We start from the raw sequence: 23,461 nt of genomic DNA, 5'->3' as shown, positions 1-23,461 counted from the left end.
CCCCCATTCTGGACAACCTATACTTAGGGGCACAGAATAAATGTTGAGAGGAAGAACGGAGCAGGCGGGAAGGAGAATAGGGCTTAACAAGTGACTGAAGATAAAGGGGAGCCACACCCATCTTAATCTTGTGCATGTAGCATAGCGCCTTAAACTTTATACGGCTTTCCACACGGAGCCAATGAAGTTCCCTCAGGCGTTCTGTGATGTGGTCTGATTTGCGACATCCACAAAGGAGTCGCGCTGCCGCATTTTGAACCAGTTGGAGACGGCGGGTGACCGCCTTGGTGGACCCCAGATAGAGTACGTTGCCATAGTCCAATCTGGAGGTCACCAAGGCGTCAACCACAGATCTCTGGGTATCCGAGGGGAGCATCCCAAATTTTTTTCCAAGCCACCGTAAGATGGTAAAACAGGTGGCAGATACTCTGTTGGCTTGGTCCCTCATAGATAGCCCCCTGTCAATAATCACTCCAAGGTTACGTACACACGCAGACGGAACTGGCAGTGCACCCATAGCTGAAGGCCAATGACTCGAACTCCAAAGATCTGGTATATTGCCCAAAACCAGAACCTCCGTCTTCCCACCATTTAATTTAAGGAAGTTCCTATTCATCCAGTTTGCTATATCACTGAGTCCAGTTTCCAGGGGAGAAGGCAGGGCAGGGTCAGTTTGGGATAAGGAAAAAACAATCTGTGAATCATCAGCATAAGTAAATAAATTAAGACCGGCCCTTTGAGCAATATGAGCTAAAGGAATAACATAAAGATTAAACAGAAGAGGACTAAGAATGGAACCCTGGGGTACACCGTGTGGGGATAGATAAACTTTAGAAGTAGAAAGGTGAGAAGCAATTTGAAAGGTCCGGTCTTTCAAAAAAGACGAGAGCCACTCCAAAGCCCTGCCACCAATACCAAGATGAGTGAGGGATCTGATGAGTATACTGTGTGATATAGTGTCGAATGCTGCACTGAGATCGAGCAATATCAGTGCAGCAGTTTCCCCTCGATCCAGATGTAATCTTAAATTTTCCGTCACACCTAGAAGAGTGGTCTCCGTAGAGAATCCCGGGCGAAAGCCAGACTGAGAAGGATGTAGGAAATCGTTGAGCGCCACATACTCAGATAGATGCGTGTGGATATGTCTCTCCAAAACTTTGGAAAAAATGGGTAACAGGGAGATGGGACGATAGTTTGAAGAAACGTTGGGGTCCAAGGTGGGCTTTTTCAAGAGTGGTGTAACCATTGCATGTTTCCAGCAGCTTGGGACAGTTGCCGTATTCAAGGAGTGGTTTAGCAAAGCGCAAATAGTAGAAAGCAGGGGGGGCTCCAAAGATCCTAAGATGGAAACAGGTACAGGGTCCAACGGCGAGCCTGACTTAACTTTACCCAAAATCTCTAAAAGAGTAGAGGGAAGAAGGTCAGGCCAGGACAAAAGTGAAGCTGAAGTCAGAGTGTGAAGAATTACCTCAGCAGCTGCAGGGGGCAAGTTAACAGCGATGTTACTGATGTTGCCAGCTCCCTGCGCAGTAATGTCCAAGTGAATATTCTCAATCTTAGAGATGGAGTACTGAGCGAGCTCGTCACATTTATCGTTCGATAAGGGAGGAAGAATGGCCGTGGTTTTAGAGCCAGCAAGCTCCTTAACAACACTGAACAGTGTTTTAGATTTGTTAGAGGCTTCAGAAATCATCTTATTCACATAGCTAGCCCTAGTCTGGGCACAGGCTTTGTGGTATAGCTTCAGTTCAGTTTTATAAATGAGACAAGCAGAGGGAGAGTAATCTCTTCTCCAAACCCGTTCGAGTTTCTTACAGCGGGATTTATTCGTTTGGAGTAACTCATTATACCAAGGGGCAGGAGTTCTGTGAAATGATTTCCTCTTCAGAACTGAAGGAAGACAAATATCAATGGCTTCAGAGAGCCAGACATTCACGGCCCTGGCCGCAGATTCGGTGTCTTCTAAGTCCAAGCGACTAAACGGTGGATGGTCAGCGAGGACCTCATTTAAAGCACCTGAGTCGAGTTTTTTCCAGTCTCTCATCAGTATGCTTCCAGAGGTTTTACTATTGGATGGCGCAACAGGGTTCACAACTGAAAATGTAATTAAATAGTGGTCTGACCAAGAAACTGGTAAGGGTAAAGAACAGTGTAACTGGGGAATATTTGAAAAGATAGGATCAAGTAAATGACCACCACTATGGGTTGGGCCCTTATTATGTAGGGTAAGGTTCATAGCAGCCAAATCTTCAATTAAAGTATTACTCAGGCTATTGGTGAAATCTTCCAAATGCACATTGAGATCACCCACCACAAGAAAATTGCTGGAGGATGAAAGCACCAAGCTTAAGTAATCAGTAAACGAAGCCAGCCATGTATTAGCCGGACTAGGAGGCCGATAAACTAGTAGACCGGTGAGAGTAGTCTTAGGATGCAGGGCAAGCTTGAAATGAGCTGCCTCGCAATTGTCTAAGACCACAGAATCGAATTGGCATTGGTAGCAATTTTTAATTATGATAGCCACACCGCCCCCGGTTTTTCTGGGGCGGTCACACCTAACAATGGCATAGCCAGTAGGTAGTGCTTCTGCCACATCCGGACCGGAGCCGGCATGAAGCCAGGTTTCAGTGATAAAAAGACCATCAGGGGATTCATCTGTGAGGAGGTCGAAAATCTCGTGTCTATGTTTCGTAAAGAGCGGCAGTTCAAACTAAAAAAATGTGTAACCCAAAGAGGGGGAAATAAAATTCCTCTGCATAAGGCTACCACAGAGCTGCGGAACATCAAGAGAGAATGAGCAGTGTGGGCACTCGTGCGAAAGCTGATCAAACTCGTCAAACTCAGGAGAAGTATGATTTAATGTTGGTCTCAGAGCATAGAGTTGTTTCGCCTCGTACACAAGTCTAGGCGTCGCAGTTTGGCCAGGGGTTGGGGCCCCTGGACCCGTATGCTGCGCGGGCGAAATGGGACACACATTTATACCGGAAGAAGGGCGGGAGGGTCGGAATGTCTGGACCGCCAACCCTGCACCTCCCTGCAAGATGTCTGCTCACCCCCGGGTCAGCCCGCGACAGCACCTATTCGGCTGCGCGGGGTGACGTAAGTGCCTGGGAGGTAGCCGTGGGCGAGAGGAGCAAGTATGCAGAATCGGTGAGGAACAAAGTAAAACAATTTAAAATGTCATGTAGGGTAAAACACAAGTAAAATACAAATTAGCAGCCTAACTTTCCCGGCTTTCCGCCTCAGGAAAGGAAAAAGTGCAGAGTGCGAGTAGCAATCAATGAGGGTCAGGATCTACGCTACTTAAATACTACAGAGGGCGGGAGGGTCGGAATGTCTGGACCGCCAACCCTGCACCTCCCTGCAAGATGTCTGCTCACCCCCGGGTCAGCCCGCGACAGCACCTATTCGGCTGCGCGGGGTGACGTAATGGCCTGGGAGGTAGCCGTGGGCGAGAGGAGCAAGTATGCAGAATCGGTGAGGAACAAAGTAAAACAATTTAAAATGTCATGTAGGGTAAAACACAAGTAAAATACAAATTAGCAGCCAAACTTTCCCGGCTTTCCGCCTCAGGAAAGGAAAAAGTGCAGAGTGCGAGAGATGAACCTCTCCAGGAGCTGATATAAAAATTATTCTGTGGGATTGCCCCTCTCTCCTTAATTATTGGGCAAATGGACTAGGCCAAAATGGGGTGATCACTGGGTTGCCTCAGCCCGACTCTTGGGAAGTGGTTGCATTAGGAATATATCGGCGCCCGAAGAAATGCAAGATAGCCTTCTGCTTCCTTAACTTGACATTGGTAATTGAAAAAAAAACACAATTACCACTCACAGGAAGAACCCTTGTCCCCCCTCAGCATCCTTTGGTGCTGGTTCCTCAAGATATGGGTGGAGGCAGAAAATGTAGCCCTCCGGAGGACTGCACAGGTGGCCGATAGACGCTGATTATGATATCCTGATGTCCAAATTGACTGACAAAGCTACCGATGAGGATTCCTCCTTCTCCTCCTGACTCCCCCCTCCCTTACCTGGGGCATACTGACCTACCTCACAGGCCTGATTACCACTCTTAGGTCGACTGTACCCTGGTACCCCTTGGTACATGGCCTAGTGTGCTCTCATTTATTAGTCACCGTGCCATATGGCGGCTTGAGACCCCCCACTCCTAACACAGGAGACTCTAGCTTTGTGCGTTTTTAGTTTGAACCCTGTTGCTCCTTTTTTATTGTTACCCTTCCAGATTAATAATTGGAATTATTGCATATATTAAATTCTGGTGCTCTATGATTTGCAGTTCGCCCTTTAACACGGACAGTCAGCCTACCTCTACTTTATGTGGGAATATCCCACAGGCTAGATATTCCACCAAACTTGAGCCGTGCCTATTAGCATGGGACGTGGGCATGCACTCTAAATAACTGCAATCAATGCGATCGTTACCTTATACTTTGCTATGTATTATTCTCGTTCTTTTTAACAAAATGATTATAAAAATATATTTTTAAAGGTTTATAAGAGAAGAAAGTTTGATTGTTCAATTAATTTGAAGACGAGGGTTAACAGATTTTGGCCATCTACCAGAAACAGAGCTTGTGAAGAATGACTTTGGAAAAAGGGATTTGTACTCGTAAGCTGTGAAAAAGATTTTAGCAACATTCTCTGAGGGTACCAAAAGCCCAATGTACTAAAAGTCCATTTGAAAAAAGTGGTTGCAAATTGTGCACCAACATTTTACAAAGTGAGGAATCCTCTGAAGAGAAGGAATTGTGTTGGATGGATTTAACAGAGCACCAGAGATGGATATTGCCTAACAGCTATTTCCATGCTGTAGTTACCATGGTGCATGGACCTGCTCATATTAGCGCAAAAGGGATATAGAAAGTTCTTGACCCGGTTTGCAAAAACTCCAGCATAACCCGAGCTCTTACTGCCCTAGTGCAGAATTGCATGGTATGTGCACAACATAATGCTGGCAAGGGCACTCCAATGCCCTCAGGGCATATCGCCCTGCCTTCCCGGCCATGTGAAGTCTTTCAGATGGACTACAGTGAGATGGAAAGATGCAACAATTTGAAAATGTTTTGGTAGAGGTTTGTGCATTTAGCAGGTGGGTCGAGGCTTATTCCATGAAAGATAACACAACGCTTAGCACAGCAAAGATATTACTGAAAGAACATTTTCCATGGTATGGAATTCCCCAGGTGGTTTGGAGTGACAATGGGTGACACTTTATTGGCCAGGTAATGGAAAAGGTGTGTTCAGGGTTACAAATAAAGCAGAAATTCCATGGTGCCAGTCACCGACAATCTGCAGGCATTGTAGAATGCTTCAATGGTACGCCCAAGGCAAGTTAGCAAAAGTATGTGCCACTACTAGATTGAAATGGCCTGATGGTTTGCCGATAGTACTGTTATCAATAAGAACGACTATACGTAGCCGGATGGGCATCTCGCCTTATGAGGTGGTCATTTGCATCCGGCGAACAATTGGGGTGTGCCAAGAACAAATACATTCTCTGAACTTGAGTATCCTTTGCTTGTAGACTACTGTGAACAACTGACTAAAGACTTGCATTTGATTTACCGACAGGTCAAGTCAATCCACCTCCTCGTTTAGAAGAACCGGGACACAGTATCAGGCCCGGGGACTGGGTCCTGATGAAGAATTTCCAGAGGTCCAATTGCCTTCAGCCCAGGTGGAAGGGCCCTATTCAGGTCCTTTTGGTGATGCAAACAGCTGTAAAGGCCACTGGAAGAAGGAACTGGATTCATGCAACACATTGTAAGAAGGTGCCTTTGCCCCTCCCGTACGATCGATGGGTAAAAGACAGTCTCCCCGATGAGGAGTGGGAGAAAATACTCACCTTGGTGCCATTCAGTGATGGAGTTCTGGTTGAGGATGCAAAGTTAAAAAATGTATTCTTATGCATGTTACATACATTGTATTGAATATCACATCAATCCGTATAACAACATAAACAACCTGTGGCATTATTGTACATTAGTACACACATTCTCAGAGAACACAAACATGACGTATAGTACATTGTTATAGAAAGGGCAGTCCTGTACCGCATTATGATACATCTGGGTCAGGTGGTGTGTCTTGCTCATTTGACTGTAAATACTGCAGCAGTGGTCCCCAAATGTCATTGGGCATAGAGGTAGTGGGCAGCTCTTCCGCATATAGTGGCAAGTTGTCGAGACAATATACCATGTCTTTGATCCACTGTGCGGAGGAGGGGCTTGCTTTACTCTCCCAAGTCATTGCCACCCGACGTTTGGCTAATAATAGCACTATTCGAACCAGTTTACCCATGCTACCTTTCAGGAACGGCACCAGGGCTAGCAGACACACCTGAGGAGAACAAGATAGCACTGTGTGGGTCTTTTCTTGCAGGGTATTGACAACAGCAGTCCAGAATGCTGCCACCTTCTTAAATTCCCAGGCTAAATGCCAGAAATCCGCACCCTTATTACCTCGCCGTTTAAATTTATCAGTATCATGAAGACAATATTTAAAAAGCTTGTGTGGTGTATGGTAAACTTGATGTAGATATTTGAAGGGGATTATACGCACGTTTCTGTTAGATGTGAGTGCGCTAGTGAGCTGGCAGCAGTGCTCCCAGTCCTTCTGTGTGATCTGTGAATCTAACTTCGCATTCCACTGCTTCATACTCTTGTTGTGGGGTGGGGGTGTTTCATCTCTAGCAGCCCTGTACAACTTGGTGACCATTTTATGCCTCGTGGGGCTTATAAGCAAGGTATGCAAAGTTTGCAGTGTCGGGGGGTCAGTTGGAAATGTAGGGTAGTATACTTGCAGCGCTTCATCAGTCTGTGTAGGGTGAAAATGAATAATGGCATTGATTTTGCACATAACTAAGGTCCTCTTCTATTAGAAATGCACCCTTGGGGAAGATGTCTTGCATTTTATCAATCCCAGCTAGTGTCAAGGTATGCATGGCTCCCGTTTTGTGCATGACCAATGCACCTGCATGATATGTAATGGGTCGAAATGAGGAATATAGAGGCGATTTTGCCACTCTGCATCCAAGCGCCTCCTAGGCCGCGACCATAGTATCAATAGAGTTAATTTCGGATTTGGGCGTGCCCCTATGAGGGTGAGTCAGTATAGAGTCCAAAGGGATGGGATGAGCATCCTCATCCTCCACTGCAACATGTGGGATGAAATCATGAGTGTGATACCAGTAATGGGCATACTGAGCTTGAGCACAAAGGTAGTATAAATATATAGCTGCTACACTAAAGCCCCCTTTTTTATAGTTTAGCTTGAGAGTCGTCAGACTCATTTGAGCTTGTTTACCGCCCCATATTAGCTTGAGTAGCATCGATCGTACCGTTTTGAAAAAACATGTGGGTAGTTGTCTAGGTATGTTACTAAAAAAAGTAAAGAAACTTGGGCAGCATGATCATTTTTATGAGTGCTATGCAGTCTGCCACTGATAAGGGCAGGCGTATCCACCTGTCTTTCTGCTGCTCCAACGTGGTGCAGGCTGTGCCATAGTTTTTGTGAATGACTACCTTGGGATCGCAGTAAACCCACGGTGAACCCACACCCCAAGATATTTTACCGGCTCAATGGACCATATCTGCGGGAATTCAAGCTTGTGGGGAGAAGTGATCTCAGTAAGCGGTACCACCACTGACTAGGACAAGTTTATGGTGAGACCAGAAAACCGTCCAAATCGTATGTATTCCCTTAGGATCAGCGCCATAAATTTGTGCGGTTCTCTAATCAATAATAACATATCGTCTGCATATAGTGATATGCTCACAAGCCGATGAGCAGACCGTACCGCTGCCGCTCCATGTTGCTGTCTTATAATGCAAGCCAGTGGCTCTAGCAGTACAGCAAATAAGAGTGGTGACAAGGGGCAACCCTGCCTAGTTTCTCTACTTATTTGTATAGGGTCCGTAGTGGTGCCTTCCACGAATATCCATGCTGTAGTATCAGTATATAGCAACCGCACCCAGTTGATGAAGACTAGAGGAAACCCCATTCGCTGGAGTATGTGAAATAGATAACCCCATTCTATAGAATCAAAGCTATTGGTCGCATCCAGCATTACGGCTGCCGCCTTTAAATCCAGGTCTCGAATGTGATACATGGCAAAAAGCGTTCACAAATTGTGCGTGGTGGATCTATCAGGGATGAAGCTGGACTGATCCGGTAGAACTTAGTTTGACATTAGGGGCTTAAGTCTGGTTGCTAAAATTGAGGCTACCAATTTCCCAATGTTTATAAGCAATAGCGGCCTATAAGAGTCACAGCAGGAAGGTGGTTTATCCTTTTTTAGCAGGGTGATAATTAGGGCCTCCCTGAGCGTCAGTGGTAATTTACCCGCCTCATAAGCCTCTGCATACATTTCAATTAAATGGGGTATCAGTTTCTCTGTGAATTCCTTATAGAACTCGCAGGTGAGGACCGTGAACTTTTTTGTTAGGAAGAGTTTTAATCGCAGCTCGGATGTCCTCTTCGGTGATTGATTGGCACAGGTATTCCTTTTGACCATCCGACAGCCACACTAGGGCAATGTCCAATAAATAATCATCTAGGTCTGCACTTGTGTGTGATGTATACATATTTGCATACGTCTTCCTAAGCTGCATGACAATGTCTTGTGTAGTGTAATGGTCCACACCGGAGGCATCAGTAATCTTGGTAATGGTGTGCCGGTCTTCTCTAGCCTTTATTTTGACAGCAAGATTATGTCCGGATCTACCGCCCCCCGTACGTCCGAGCAACAGTTCTTCTGGACAAATATCGAATTTCTATGTCTGCTAGGTCAATGTAGTGCAGTAATGATGCCTTGATTTGTGCGAGGTGCTAGGGAGCTCTTGTATTCCCTTTCTAGTTTTAGCAGTGTGTTTTCGGTCTTGGTCACCTGGCCCCGGATGTCTTTTTAAATCCCCGCTGTCGTCCTAATGCATGTACATCGTATCGTGACTTGGAAGGCCTCCCATAATGTTGCTGCACTGTCTACAGACCCCTTGTTTAAAGTAAAATATTGGACTATGGCTTCACGGATGGTATTAGTGTAAAGCGGGTCTAGCTGCGCCTCGGGTAAAAACTGCCAGGTGAACAGTCCGCTGGTGGTTTGTGGGATGTGTAATTTAAGCTTGACTGGGCTGTGGTCAGATAAAGTTCTTGGTAGCCCCTCTACGTCTGAGACCCAGGTCGTTGCCCTCTCACTCATTATTCAGTCATCTAGTCGCGATCAGCTACCATGTGCTGTTGAAATATGTGTTCCCTCTAGTGCAGAGGTCCTTAAACTTTAGGATGCCGAGACCCCCTGTCAACATTTTCAGGCTTAAGTCCCCCCTCCTGACAAAAATTTCTAAACCTGTGGGCAGGGCTACTGGAATTATGAGGCAGGTGAGGACCAAATTATGCGACAGGCTTGACCAAATTGTGTGGGAAGAAAATGTAAATAATGTTATGTGATGCCACATATTTTGGCATAGCATTGCTTCATTATCTTTATTCATAGTAAAAGCGAGGAAAGATTTCACTCCATCAGTACTGGTTTATAACCAAAATATAGTAATTAACATCAGAAAGATGTCTATTTAACCTTTGTGATGGGCCTTGCACTCTGCAGGAATACGTGCTGCCACATTAGAAGCTCACCTAGCCCTGGCCGGGAGCAGCAGGGGTCTCTTAAAACCCTGGCGGTCTTGTGCGGAGTTAAGCAGTTTACCCATACTGCTTTTCTCTCACCCCCTCTCCTCTCCTAATCCCGGATGCCTCTCTCACTTTGCGGGCCATTTCGTTCACCCCTTTTTACAGTTTCTGAACTCTCCCCATTCAACCTCTCACTTCACCTTCTGCCATTCTGTCTTTTCACTGCCCCCATCTCTAAGTCTCTTGCATTTATCTCATAGCCTCTCTGGCCCCGTCACCTCCTGTGCCCCTCAGCACTTCTCATTCACCTCAAGTCTCTCCATTCAAATTTTTGTCTACTTGTATCTTACAGCTGTTCAGTCCCCCCATTCATCTTTCACATCTCCCCTTTGTTCTTCCACTCCCCCTTGAACCAACTTCCCTCTCCCCTGTTACCTCAGCTACAGTGCTTAATTTGAGCAGGTGGTTTCCGGTGCTCCGCACTGGCACCAAATTGTGCACACTGACTCTATGACAGTCTGCCACATAGTGGCTTTTGTGTAATTTAGAGATGAGCGAAACATCTGTTTATTAATTCAATATACATTAAAAACGATAAACTCCTGACACCCATACCATTCTTATAGCTTTGAGGGCTTGAAATAGTCTGAATAGTCACACATGTACAAGTGATATGGTTGGTAGTTGCTTAGGTAATATCATTGCCCGCGCAGGCCTGGCAATGAATGGGTGGGTGGGTGGTTAAAGTTGCAGTGGCCTACTGGTGAGGGCCTGGCACATGTTTTATTACAAAGTAATCACTGCTCAGCACCCACTCCAGTACTCCCTCTCTTACCCTAGCAATGCTGTCCCTCACCCAGTCCTATGATTAGGGTTGCCAGCTCATTATTGTGATGTCCCAGACGGTACAACAATAGGCAGTCACCTAAAGTCATATTTTCAGCACTTATCTGTGCATACTGAGAACTGCAAATATAAATAGAAAGCACTTTTAATTGTGTTCTAGGGCTGCCTCAATGATCCATGACTGATAATTAAAGGGTACAAATACAGAAAAGTCACATAACAAATGAATACATCTTTTTTTATTTATATCTCTATTTAGTGTCAAGAGGAGGTCTTTGCAGGCTCTTTAAACAACACAGGGCTGGCATTTTTCTTTTGGCAACCCAAATTTATAGTCCTTTTCATGAAATGCATTCTCACACTACCCCAGTAAATGTCAAATGCAAATGTAAAGAATAGGCAGAGTGGGGGCCCAGGGGGTCATAAAACTAGAAAAAAAATAAGCCTGGGTAACCAGTTTACAAAAGGTATGCAAATGGTCTTTAAAGACCTGTGAAAAACTCTGGCATGCCGGAGATAAAGACTCCAGACACTTCCCAGCCTAGCCCCCACAAGCTCCAGGAGGCTGGGGGCTGAAGCCCTTGTAGTCCTATGGGCCTGGGCAGAAGTGTGACCGGGAATGCGTGACCCCTTTTCCATCGCTCCACGGACCCCTGGGGGTCGAGCCCCACAGTTGTAATACCCTTGCTCTAGTGCGTCTGTGTGGCACAGGTGCCAGACATCTGTCAGACAGACCTCAGCCATCCCTTCTTTAATGACTCCGGCCGCTTTGGGTGAGTGTCCCCCATCCACTTGATTTGTCCATACTGGGATCAAGTGGGTGTTGAGATCGCGCCCCCCCCCCCCCCTATTATTGTGGCGTCTGGCCATTCCCGCAGTATAGAAATTATTCGCTCATAAAACCCAGGATCCTCTACGTTAGGACCATAAACATTCACCGAGGTGATTAGTGTCCCTGCTAATTTTCCCTGTGTTATGGCATAGCGGCCTTCAGCGGCCGTGCAGTTTTTGATCATAGTGAATGGAAGAGTTTTCTTGATAAGCGTGAGCACTCCCCTCGCATATGATGAGTACAAAGAGGCTAGTCTATGCCCCCAATTTGTGCCTCGTTCTATCGCGTCAAATGAGTTTCTTGAATAAGAGCAATTTTTACCTTGTGGTGATCTAAATATGCCAGCACCTGATGTATTTTTTGGGTGAGTTCAGCCCCCGCACATTTCACGTCAGGCAGGCAATTGTTTCACAGTCTATACGTGACATTTGAGCAGATTGTACAGTACACAAGATGACATTGTGTTGTGATACTCCTGCCCTGCATGTAGTAGGATGTCTGAGTCACAGTGTAAAAAACTTGTTGGCATAATATCAACACAATAGGAAGGAGAAACTGCACAAAGGAACTAGAACTCAATAAATGTAAAAAGCCAAGTATCATTTAATCAATGTGGCAAAATTCGTATTAAAAACAATTAGTGAAAAACATAAATACAGCTCAATAATACAAAAAACAGGCTAAATAATATTTATATAGTACATACAAAATGCATCTATTAAAAAGACTGTTGTTACAAAATGCATCTATTAAAAAGACTGTTGTAGGATGTCTGAGTAACATGTAGCCACATGAACAAACCCCCTAACCCCCTCCCACCTTCACACCCCACCCCCTTCAGCAACCCCACCATGCCAAAGCTATCCCAAACCACACAGAGCAATACCCAAAAGTAAAACAGAGCTGAAAATAGCTGTGGGGATCAACCATCGTGGAGCGCTGGAGCACAGATAGCCTCCCAGCTATAAGGGAAGGTGGAAGGAGAACAATAGTAAAGGCGCCCACCGACATGACAGCACAAATGCGAATGAAACATTAAGTGGCATTCACAACAGTGATAACATAAATCTTATCTGCGTATCCATAGTTCAGGTCATCATTCCAGAGAGTAGCTGCAGATGGGATAGGGCCGGCATCACCTGCATGCAGTTCGTGTGTTAGAGAACCATTCGCCCCTGTTAGAAACGTAGCCCCACATGGGTACAAGTAGTCTGTTACTCAGCAGCGTCGCGTGAGGAGCCTTCATTGTCGTAATCCGCAGGGCCGGGAGAACTGATGTCTACGCTTTAGTGTCTTTGCATAGTTCATTGCAGAGCTTGGAGTGGTGAAGATCTTTGATTTTCCATTTAATTCAATGCGTAACTGCGCCGGGTACAACATTGCGTAAGGGATTTTTTCAGCCATAAGGATTCTTTTCGCAGGTAGATATTCGTTCCTTGCCGCTTGCACTGCTGCTGTAAAATCCAGGTAAAAAGCCAGGGAGTGTCTCTCGTGGACGATGTTCCCTTTCTCCCTAGCCATTCGAAGGATAGTGTCCCGGTATCTGTAATTCAGCAGACGCGCAATTATGGGGCGCGGGGGCACCCGGGGGAGGCCGGGCAGCAAGCGAGCGGTGCACACGTTCTATCAGCACAGGTGACAAATATTCAGCCCCAAAGATCGCCTGCAGCAAGGTTTCAACTTAGGTTTCAAGGCGCCCAGTTTTGGAGGACTCCGGTAGGCTCATGATCCATATATTGTTTCGCCTGGATCTTGCTTCCAAGTCGTCATTTTTGGCTTGTATTACAGCGAGCACTTTTTCCATTGCAAGTTATTTTGATGACAGTTGCTGCAAGCCGTCCTCGGTGTCAGATATGCGTGTTGCCGCTTCCCCCAGGCACGTAGTCTGCTTGTCCTGTTTTGTGGACATGTGATCCATCCTGAGATTCAGAGTCTATTTTGCCATCAATGGATTGTATGCTTGCCTGTACAGCCAGGAGCATTCTCTCAATGGCGGAAAATCTGTCGGTTGGAATGTCCATTTCCGAGTCAGAGGCAGCCTGTTGCTGCGATTTGCGGGGGTCAAACGTGAGGCGAGGTTGGCCACGTTCAATTTTTCCCTTTTTAGCCCTGTGCCTGTGAGTGAGGTAAGTAGGAAGAAGAGCGTTCAAACCAGGAGAGCAATTGTGCTGCGCTCTCCAGGCCCACCACGCGTCTCGAGACCAAGCAGTGTCACCGGTAGGAGAGGCGTTCGCGAAGTGATCTTAAACGTGATCCAAAACTAGCGCCCAGTTGTTAGGCACACCACATGTCAGGTTCGTGTAGGAGACAAGTGACCACAGTACAGTGATCTCAGTTAAGCATATAATAATCAAGATCTGCAAACTGTTTTAGGCCCCAACACGGTACAGATGGATCCAGTTGAGATGCAGATTTTATTAGGCCTTCACTTCTGCCGCAGTATTTTCTCACCAGTCTGGGCCCTGGCAGTGAGCCACAACCAATTCCAACCTAGGCCCCTCTCACCGCAGGAGGACGTAGGATCGCAGCATAGCTTCCGAGAGCCCCTGGTACTGGGGACTAGCTGATGAATCGGGTGCAAACAGCTGGCCAAGCAAGTAACGCACAGGAGGCCCGTGGTGTGCCAGGTTTCAGTTTGCACGTGTTCGGGTGGGCCGATCTGCCGCACTAGTGCAATAGAGCAGAGAATGCACCCTTCCCACGAGGACCCTGGCAGCAGCTGTGGGGCACAGTCTGGTCTGCTCGGCACCGCAAGCAATGGGGCATGGGCTTCAGTGACTGAGTTTTTGGGCCTAAGCGCGGGCAACAGTGGCGATGATGATCTCCACCATCTCACATCGCCTCCAGGCGCTCGGCCCGCTCTCGCCGCACAGTTACAGTACCTCAGAGGCAACAGGAATATCTGAGCCCCACTCTAGCGTCCGAGGCAGGGTCCCGCACACTCCAGCTGCCCTCGTCCACGACAACACTCCTGCCCGGCGGGTGCAGCAACTGCGCAGATAATGCAGTGTCGTTCTCCGCTCACTGGCTTCTGACACCTCTAGGAGAGCGCCGGGTGTAGCACGATCCCCCGCCTCCAGCCGCTGCATCCTTCCGTACTTCGTTCACCGGTCCCAGAGCGAGTGTTAGGCCGCCATTTCATTAACCCAGGTCCGCACCATATACGGCATTGTTCTCTGGAATCGGGAGAGCTGGTGCCTGGATTTGCAAACAGCGTGAATTCCACGCTATTGTGTCCCGCAGTTTTGGTAATGGGGGATGTGAGCGGGAAGAGCAGGATTTTTAACGGATTATATCTCCATCCGGCGGAGTTGCACTACAGCGCAGCCATCTCGTCGTGCGCCCTCTAGTACCCCCTTGAGGATGCAAAGTTGAGAGAGGCTCAGGAAAGTGAGCTTCAAAGGCCTCTGCCGCTTTCTGATGACACTCCGTTATTTAGGGATCATGAGCAATCTGGTCTCCAGCGTTACAATTTGAGGCCACCTAACAAAACATTTAGTGTAGGAAAGTGTCCCATTGCTTTGGGTACCACCTTTATCGTTGTAAGATTAGGCAGGAAATAGCTTACGACTGAGCAAGCTCCAACTGACAGGTGCTCAAGAGCGCCACCTTTAATGGACTAACTTGTGGAAAGGGTTTGTAAAATAAGGACTCTGTGAATATTGGTTCTTCTATCTTCTCTTTGGTTTTCGCATACCTCCTAGTCCTTTTGCTTATATGATACCTGTGCACACTATAATAGATGAATATCTGCTATAATTTTAGTCAAATCTCTGGGTTTTAATAGACGCTATTAGTGTAAATAATAAAGACCCCCGTACCTATTCTTCCAGGAAGTGATCTCTGTGGGGATAATGGAATTGCACCCATTTTGCAGAAACGTGCATCAGAATGATGTGGGGGACAGTGCCCCATTGGTTTGACGATCACCTATTAGGACATGGTCTCGTAAGGAGAAATGTACCTTGGCCTTTATCTTATTGATAATAGTTGCAGGAATATTTGGCATATACAGGTTTCTAGCAGAGAGATTCCTTGTTAATACCCTTTTCGATCCCACTCCAACACTGCAGGAACACTATCACTTTACTCTTAGCCACCACAAACAGAGTCATAAGTTGGTTATCAGAATAATACATTTATTCAGAGCCTTCATGAAACGCATGAGTCACTAAACATGTGGCCTGTTGCCTGCTGTGGGTAAAAAAAGCTGTGGGTTTATTCCCTTTCCTTTTACCTACTAAGAGTCCTGCCGTGCATGATTCCGGATTTTTTCCTCTGCAACTCAGTTTAGGTCCCAACACACTCTGGAAATTTTAGCCGATTTGATATACAATAGCTGTTTCATTAATTGTTCTTTGTATGGTAATGAATTGGAGAACTAAACATATACAGTTTGGAATACAACATTCCAATATATATAGTGGCTTAAGGAAAATGGGACATTTAAGTTAGATAAAGGGGTATCAGTTATCTCCTCCTGAGCATCCCTCTGCGTTAACGGAGGGGGCTCCATACCGCTGGGTGATTCCAATTGTAAACTTATATTGTCATTGAACAGCACCAATTCACTTGCATTTCTATCAATGAGGAATAGCTATTTCATATGTGGTCAAAAAGCCTACACGTCTCTCCCTTTTGATTAGGCAGGATCGTGTTATTTTGATTTTCTTTTGCCAACAATATATGTTGCCCCTTCCAATTATTACAAAATATATCATCTCCAGAGGAGAGAAAGCTGGTTGCCCAGGACCACGAGAGCAGTGGACGCCACTGAAACAGATCAAACAGATATAACCCTACAGCAGTTTATTGACGCCATGAAAGGCCTAATACCCTTTTGGGGCCCTATGGTCAATAGTGTTCAGGTTCGTCAATACACTAGAGTTGTTGACGCTGTAATAAACAAAACATCAGGAACCCTTGCCAACATTACTGCTGAAATGCAGGCTAATTGCCTTATGACACTTCTAAACAGGATGGTTTTAGATGTCATCCTCGCTGATAGAGGTGGAGTATGCCGGGTAATAGGCAGCTCATGCTGTGCTTGTAGTCCTGATAATGTCCCCAATGTTTATGAGGCTATTCAGAGCTTACATTGCATTTCCAATGAGATACATCAGGAGAGGGGGCCTGGTCCTGTTCTGGATGGTTCACAGAAATACTTACCACATGGGGTTGGAAACCTCTCCTAATAGCAGCCACTGTGGAGGACAGTATACTGGCTTGTTGTTTAAGTGTGCAATATTTGCCCATTTGCTGTTCCATGTGTTTATCTGCCTATAAGTCAACTCCCTTTTCGATTAAGGTTGGTATGTAGAACAAGGGTCTGGGAGAGGTCTAAAGGGTCCTCAGGTAGCCTGGGCTACCGATGATTTTAGAATAGTCTTAATCAGATGAACTAGTGCAAGAAAGTCCTGGAGGGACGTTGATACCTTATATACAAGGACACAAGTTTTTTTTTAAATGACAACACATTTATTATCTGCATTACTGGAATATCATATACTTAGGTAATATTTTGAGTGCTCACACAAGAAGTGGGAGTGCGTGAAGTGGGGAAGTGCTGGTGACATTTTTAAAATCAATACAAAAGGGGCCCCTTGAAGAAGATAAGGGTAGACGACAGGGGAAAATTAACTACTAAACAAAAAAAGGTCCACCCCATCGGATCAAACACTGGCCCATATAGAGTCCAATACTTCTCATACACAACAAGGAACTCACCAAGGGGCGACAAACAGGTCACACGGTATACTTGATTCTCAAATATAAATGTACAAAATCTTTATTTTCTTTTTGTCATGTTTTGTTCAACACACTTTTTTGTATCCAGAATATCTAATAACATAATAAATTAATGGATCAATTCATAGAACATATACTGGTACATATACATCAAAGAAAACACAATACGAACACCCCACACCGCCTCAACACGTACACACACATGCTACTCTTTCAATCACACACACACATATAGACTTATAACCCGGGTTATTTATTATGTTATTAGATATTCTGGATACAAAAAAAGTGTGTTGAACAAAACATGACAAAAAGAAAATAAAGATTTTGTACATTTATATTTGAGAATCAAGTATACCGTGTGACCTGTTTGTCGTCCCTTGGTGAGTTCCTTGTTGTTAATGAGAAGTATTGGACTCTATATGGGCCAGTGTTTGATCCGATGGGGTGGACTTTTTTTGTTTACTAGACATTTTTTAAATTACATCGCATTGAAAAACAACAATAATGATCAAAACTCTACAATAAACCAAATGTGATAATGGAGTTTCCAACAAAAACAGAGTGGTTTTAAATCCAGACGAGATGACCATGCTATGTTACTAATAATTTCTCGTCTCCACATAGATATCTAGATAAAGTAAGGACTGAAGCATAGAGTGTGGACTGAACTAATTAGAACAAAAGAACAAACTGAGAATAGATATCTTATCAATGTACAATCCTTCATTTTTCCTGCCTTGAGCTTGTAAAAGGTTGATAGGGTATTTAAGGCACACATGTGCTGCACAATGTCCTAGTGGTCTTGGTGATTGCCCTAGTAACCTCTGTATATGTAAAGTAAACAGCGGTTCTGTTGGGTGTAAAAGATATTTCTTATGTAGACAATCAAATTCCAAAAATAATCTAGTAACCTCTGTAGTCGGCTATTTGTTGGACCTGTAGTCTCTGGATGGTTGTGCCTCACTAAGCAATAAGATAAATCAAATGCTTGTAAATAGTAGAGAAAAGTTAGATGGAAAATTAACACATAAGATGAAAATGAGATGAGTCTAGTGACTCACAATGGAGCGTCATTAAATTTCTTATTGGAAAATGAATGCTTTGCATCAATGAAATATCTAAATGTAGCTAACTTAGCAACGGTAGGCTTTATGGTTGTGAGGTTTACTTCAATGTTCTGTATCAAGTGGACAAACTTGTATTACAGATCTCTGTAGAATAATGTTTGAATCTGTTTTCACAGGCAATACAACATTAACAAGAATATTAAAATGTAATTTCAACAGAATTGCCCATGTTCAGGGTTTTATCTGCCTGTCCAAGCAAAATTCCACAAAATGTAGCACTGTTTGTTTTAATACAGGTGGTGTCCTTGAGACCTTTGGAAAAATATATTTTCTTGCAACTGTTTCATTCAAGTTAATTCTAATTGATTTACTTTGTGAACAACTGTGTTGAATGTATGAAATCCTTTGTTCAGTAAACTTAAAAAATACAGTCTTTTTTGGTCGAACCTAATCCATCCCGTAGGGATGGTAAGCGAGATTATAGTAAGGCTTTCGAAAAGTCTCCCCAAACTGCGGATTAGGTACAGTTCATGTGAGCTGGGCGCGTGCACATCGCCATCCACATCCTCGGCATCAGACTTCAAAGGAATGCGCACCCACGCCCCCTCCGCGCAATGCCAGAGCTCGTTGTTTACAAGCAACATTTCAACTGCTTTGACACCGGCCCCCTTCCAGCTGGCAATCCCCCCTCTCTTCTCGCCCAGTCCTTGTTTTAAACCTCTTTTTCACCAGCATGTGTTATTCTATTTCATTTTATTCTTCAGAAAAGTATCATAACATCCAAAATACACAGTACCTGTAACCCATTTCCCGACCGCTGTATTTATCAACTTTTTTACCCAAATCGACTAACACTCTACAAAGATCGGCATCACGCAGAGTCCTACTTTATTTTCACTTGTTCCTTAACGTTCGGGCACACGCAGTGAAGCACGTTTGAATACATAACTTTTGTAGCACGGAACACTTCAAGCTCCGCAGCGAAGGAAACTTTTTAGCAAAGACTTAGGTAAGCGAAACTCTTGGGCCACTCAATACCTTACAGCCAAATTCTCTTTAATCTGTTGGGCAACGGCATCAAATGTACCTGCCTGTGTCGTGCACAGTTTGAAAAGTGATCTAGTGGGGGCTTCGCAGTGCAATTATCCAGCCCATCATACAACTCTCCTTCCCTGGCACTTTTCCTCCCTCGGTGAGGCAAGTTAGCTCACAGGCTCTTTGGACTTCTGAGGTCACTTCCGGGGTGTGGTGGGCGGCGGCAGGGCGAGTCTATCTATAATTGAGCTGACCGGGCTGCCTCTTCTTCGGTATGTTGGCTGGTTTGTTTCGTTCTCTGAAATCTGCTGGGCAACGGCGTCAAATGAGGCGCTCACGCCCCAAGAAGTTCCGGCTTCGACAGCGACAAATTTTGGACAGAGGGGACACACAAGCAGCCAGCTCATTGTTTTGGGTCTTGCTGTTTTACCACTGTTTATTAAAATCAGCTTTGCTTTTTATGTGACTCTGCGCAGCAAATAAAATATTGGTTTATATGACATTTCTCTGGTTCAGTACATTTTTCTCCCATAACTGCCAGCTTGGGTTACTTTATCCCCGCAACAAACAACATATTCAAATTTCTGCTGAGAATAACAGAGCTGTTAATTTAATTTTTCTACTCTAACATGGAGAAGATGCATGTCTGGTTGTGTTAAGCCTTCTTACCTGTGAGTTGAAGGATCACTGAGTCAGCACATTAAATGGCTGCTATGGAATCGCATGCAGGCATATGCAACCATACAGATGAAAGCTACTGAAAGGAAATAAATAACTCGATCCTCGTCTTTGCTGGGATCATTAAGCGCAACTGCACTGCAATGGTAAATATGCCTAGTGTAGTACATTGATTTAGCCCACTTCAGAAAGCTAACTGTGCCGCTTAAAGCATATAGCAGTCATGACTCATGAGCTCAGAATAGTATATTACCTAGTTAAAAAAACATCTGTTGAGACGTGTACCTATTGGGCTCTGCATATTTGTCCTCCCCATCAGGGTGAAAAAAAAATCTTAACTCTGCAGCAGTGCCATCCTTCACTGTCTTTGATGCATCTCCAAAGAGAGTCGTTTTAGTTCTTTCACAGTCTCATAATTTTTATTTTAGAAGCGCCCTGTTACAGCGCTCATAATGCTTCCCTGCAAAGAACACCTGTCTCACCTCCCAAACACCATCGAGCAGTAATCGCCATGGATGTCGTGGCTGGTTTCGCTTTCTTTGTTTAAAGTGCCCCATTAGAGCGTCCGTAATGCTTGTCTGCAAAGAACACCCCACCCCTCCCACTTCCACCACAGCATCGAGCAGCAATCGCCATGGCTTTTTATTTAATAGAGCGTCCATAAAAGTGGCTCATTCCGTGCTTTTTTGTCTTCCGGAACATATATATTGACAACTTATCACCAGGAGAAATTATGTGATTTTCCCAGAATTACAAGATGTTGCGGAGCAGAGACTCGAGTCGGGATCTCCCACTCTCGAGTCAGCAGCGCCATAGCCTCTCCACTAATACTTGTTTTATTTGTAATGTTTGCTTGCTCTTCGCCAAATGCACAGTTATAAAAGGGCAGGTAGGTGCCTTTGCAGAAAAAAAAGGTGAATCCGAGTAGGGCTGCTGAAGTAGACATAATAAAACGATGCCCTTTTGACAAGATTGCAGGGCTAGCTAGGGTGTGACGTCACCAGTACAGCTCACTTTAAACAGCTGAGCAGCATGTCAGAAGCATGCTAGTAGAAACATTGCATTTCGAACAAAAAGAGTAAGTAGAAAATCATATGTGGGCAAAGCAAAAAAAGTCATGTACATTAAGGTGCTTACATATATTGCTGCCTGCAGTTCCGATCATGCTCTCTATAGTGCTTCTACATATTAATACATAGGCTGGGCTATAAAAGGGCAGGGAGGCCCCTTTGCAGAAAAAAACGTGACTCCGAGTCGGGCGGTTTACCATGTTCCAAAAAGGTTTCTGAAGTAGACATAATAGAAGGATGCCCTTTTGACAAAATCACAGGGCCAGCCAGTGGTGTGACATCACCAGCGCAGCTCACTTGAAACAGCTATGTTGTTTGTCAGAAACGTTGCATTTTCAACAAGACGGGTAATTAGGAAAACATATGTGGACAAAGCAAAAAATGATCTTGTGCACATTAAGATGCTTACAAACATTGCTTTAAAGAAATAATGAACTGCAGTAATTTTGACCATTTTCGTAAGTGGGAAAAAACAATAATTGCCATTCATGTATCTATTAACCTCCTACTTTGTAAGAGTATTTTGTGGTGTTGCTTAACATTTATCATTCTAAAATGGCCACTAACACCCAGTTTTCTGAGGCAGCCCTTCTCCAGGTTAGTCCTTCTATTGTGTGCTTGCTTCAAATGCCTACACACAGTGAAAGGCTAATTAATATAAGTGTTGCAACTTCCAACAAGCATTTGCAATGCAACAGGTCTCGCATTTGCGACAGTTTAAGCTATTGTCATTGTAAATTACAATGCCTTTCATTTATGTTTTAAAAACCAACACGTAAATAAAAGGCATTGCCATTTACAATGCCAATAGCTCAAACTCTCACAACTGCGAGACCTATTGCATTGCACATGCTTGTTGGGGTGTGTTAGAGACCCTTTTCCCACTGACCTTAGGAGGCAAATCCATGTTGGATTGCTCTCCCATTTTACACGCTGTATTTTGCTGATCTAAAGTTTACTGAGTTCCTTGACTGATTCTGTAGCTTAACTGAGCGTTGCACTCTGAAACATTGATTCACTGATTTTTGACTATATTAGCCGATTACTGGATGATTTATAAGCGGAAAATAAACCGTTATGGTTTAAACCTTCTAGGTATGTCCTTGTTGTAGTATCACATTTGTTCATAATAACGTCTAAATTGAAATCTTCATTCAGAATGTTTTATAGGGAAACAGTTCCAACAGGAGCACCAAAATCTACTTAGCGGTTAACAGCGCTCTCTGTATTTCAAGAGAGTAAGGTGGAGAACCGTGTCAAATGCTGTATTTCTGAGCTTCTTTTCGAAAGCAAATACAAACCTAATTACCAATTTACCACCAACCATGGAACGTCAAGATAACTTGCAATTACATCTCTGGTCCTAATGTGTAAGGAAAGCGCATTATCCTGTATTCAAAATATACTGTACCCCCATAGTCCATGACTTGAGTCAGATTAGTAGATTATCCAGTTTTTCAATGCTTACGGTTATTTGGCGGCACAAAAATCCAACTTTTATTAAACTTAACTGTACACCTCCGTTCGCTTACTTAAAGCAGGAAAGAGATATTCTGAGCCCTCAATGTACGACACATACTATATGCCTATTCCTCCCTCATATCTATTTTGGAAAGACATCGAAATATGTATTATCCTAAAATGCGGAATGCAGTAGTATTTCAATGCCTCGTCTTCCGCGGTGTGTCGAAATGCAGACGAAAACAAGACGAGGTGGCATGATATGGTGGTCACGTGATGCAGCGCGGTTGCTACGGACGCCCAACGTGGCCGTTCTACTTGTAATAGGGACGGTACGCGATCATCGAACGGAGCCGCCAGAATCGATATACCGATGACACTGATCTAGGCCAAGCGGCTGTCCCCGACGAGTACCTACTCACGGGAGCATCCGCGGTGCGCGAGAAGGCGCTCAGAAGGAGGACACGGGAAGCGACGTGTCAGTGACGTAGGTACAGGCCGGGAGGCTATTGTCGACGGAAGTCTACTCACCAAAGCCACCGTGTACTGGAAGGGGGCAGAAGTCTACCCACCAAAAAGCCCCCTTGGAATGGCTGGGTGACAGGGGTCCTTCAGCGACCCAAGGCTTCTGGACGCTGCTGAGGGGAGCAGCGAGAAGGAGGGACGCGCAGCAGGTACATTTTGCCATTCTGTGCCAGCGTTACCTCTGTATTGAAGAGTAATTGCATTTATTCCTCGTTTCGTGCACCTGACAGGGCGCCGAAGCGTCAGCTAGCAGAAACCCGGCGTCCTACACACACCACGGGAGCCGCAGCCTCCATCTCCCACCCACACTGCGGCAGGCAGGCCTGCTCCGGGCAGCTGCTGCAGTGATGTGCAGGAGCCCTCTGCCCGCCCCCACCTGCTCCGGGCAGAGCATTGATGTCAATGTCAAGCCGGGCACACACAACGAGGCCGCCGCAGGCACCCCAGACTTGAAGCCGTGTAAGATAGCAGGGCACACATTTGTTCACGGTCTTCCTCAACAAAGCGCATTATCTTTAGCATGTTCCGTGTAAAGGGGATGTAGAGTCGTGA

General features: G+C 45.1%; 1 protein-coding gene across 1 annotated transcript in view; it reads left to right on the top strand.

The window, feature by feature from the left end:
• The first annotated feature begins 22,667 nt into the window (after positions 1–22,667).
• HYCC2 (hyccin PI4KA lipid kinase complex subunit 2) overlaps positions 22,668–23,461 on the top strand; it is a 671,498-nt gene continuing 670,704 nt past the window's right edge. Inside the window, exon 1 of the mRNA XM_078680193.1 lies at positions 22,668–23,058. The gene's annotated coding sequence lies outside the window, so the exon portion shown is untranslated. The remainder of the gene's footprint in view (positions 23,059–23,461) is intronic.

Source organism: Lissotriton helveticus, chromosome 3_1, assembly GCF_964261635.1.
Source record: "Lissotriton helveticus chromosome 3_1, aLisHel1.1, whole genome shotgun sequence".
Classification (NCBI taxonomy): Eukaryota; Metazoa; Chordata; class Amphibia; order Caudata; family Salamandridae; genus Lissotriton; species Lissotriton helveticus.
This window is presented reverse-complemented; position numbering and strand designations above follow the sequence as displayed.